Source organism: Galeopterus variegatus, unplaced genomic scaffold (genome assembly GCF_000696425.1).
Source record: "Galeopterus variegatus unplaced genomic scaffold, G_variegatus-3.0.2 Scaffold1654, whole genome shotgun sequence".
NCBI classification, from domain to species: domain Eukaryota; kingdom Metazoa; phylum Chordata; class Mammalia; order Dermoptera; family Cynocephalidae; genus Galeopterus; species Galeopterus variegatus.
Window position 1 is genome coordinate 325,138 of NW_007727765.1, and position 1,674 is coordinate 326,811.

A 1,674-nucleotide genomic window follows, 5' to 3' on the forward strand; every position below is an offset into this window, starting at 1 on the left:
CTTGGTACAATGCCTAGCACATAATAAATGCTAAATAAATTAGTTAAATAATTAGTTATTACTATCATTGTCATCATTATAGTTCTTGGAAAACACAAGACTCAAAGTAATCAGGTGGAATATTACATTCTTTTTTTGAGGATTATAGATTAGGATTTATTTGCAGAATATAGGTATGTGATCAGACTCACAATGTAAACTTTTCTATCCTAAAATAGTTACTGAATAGTCCTAAATAGTTTTTCTAGCTTTTTACCAAGTTATGTAAAAGGAATATTACATTTTGTTTTTTTCTTGCATCTGAGGAGCTCTGAAGATGGAATTGGATTTAAGATCAGAAAAGAAGTCTCAATTCAAGGGTGGAGTTCTTGGTCATTCTTCATGTTGCCTTACTCTCTTTCAAAGTAATGCACATAGTACAGTCTTGTTTTTAAATTGTTTATATTTAAATATATTTTAACTGAGATATGATAAAATGCACAGATCTAAAGTGTCTCATTTGATGAGTTTTGACAATTGCGTGCATTCCTGTAACTACTACCCAAAGAAAGATATTGTTTCTCATTGTGAAGAAACTTTCTCTGTGTTCCTTTTCAGTCAATTTCTTCTCTCATTTCCCATCACAACCACAAATTGATTCTATTGTCATAGGTTAGTTTTATCTGTATTTGGATTTTATATAAATTGAATCATACAATATGTATACTTTCGGGTTTTGCCTCATTTGTTTATCGAAAGGTTTTGACATGCATCTATGCTGTTGTATGTATCAGTAGTTTGTTCTTTCAATTGCCAAACAGCATCCCACTATTTGAACACACTACTGTTTATCTTGTCTTTGGACGTTTGGCTTCTTTCAGGTTTTAATTATTCTGAATAAGGCTAATAAAAATATTTCTGAACAAGTCTTTTTCTTCTTCACTTTTTGCTGTAATTTGTCCCCTCAAAACTCATATTAAAGCTTGATCCCTATTGCAACAGTGTTAAGAGGGTGTGAAATTCAACTGTGGCATTTGACCTGTTGGGCCTTTCAGAAGCGATTGATTAATCCATGCATGGATAAATGGGTCAATGTGTTAATGGATAAATGGGTTATCACAGGCATGGCACCAGGGGCTTTATAAAGAGAGCACATGAACTCTTTTGTTTGCCACTCTTGCTGTGTGATACCCTGCATCACTTTGGGACTGTTGAGAGTTCCCACCAAGAAGATAGCCCTCACCAGATGCACCCCCTGGACCATGGACTTCCCAGGCTTTAAAACTACAAGAAACAAATTTTGTTTCTTTATATTGTTCTTTATATTCCAGTTTCAGATATTCTGTTATAATATTGTCATTATATTATGATTAGTGACAGAAAACTGGCTAATGCACTTTTGAGGAGTAATTGTGCATACAGAATTCTAGGTTAGTGTTTTGTTTTTGTTTTTTTTCTCTCAAAGCTTTAAATATTTTACTCCATTCTCTTCTTGCTTCCTTGATTTCTGATGTCAGTTGTAATTCTCATCTTTGCTCCTCTATAATTAAGGCTCCCCCTCCTCCCTGGGTTTTATGATTTAATTTTTAAAAAAATTTTTCTTTATTTTAATTATGACATGTCTATGGGTAGTTTTTACTTTCTTTCTTTCTTTCTTTTTCTTCTTCTTTTTTTTTTTTTTTTTTTTTTTTTTTT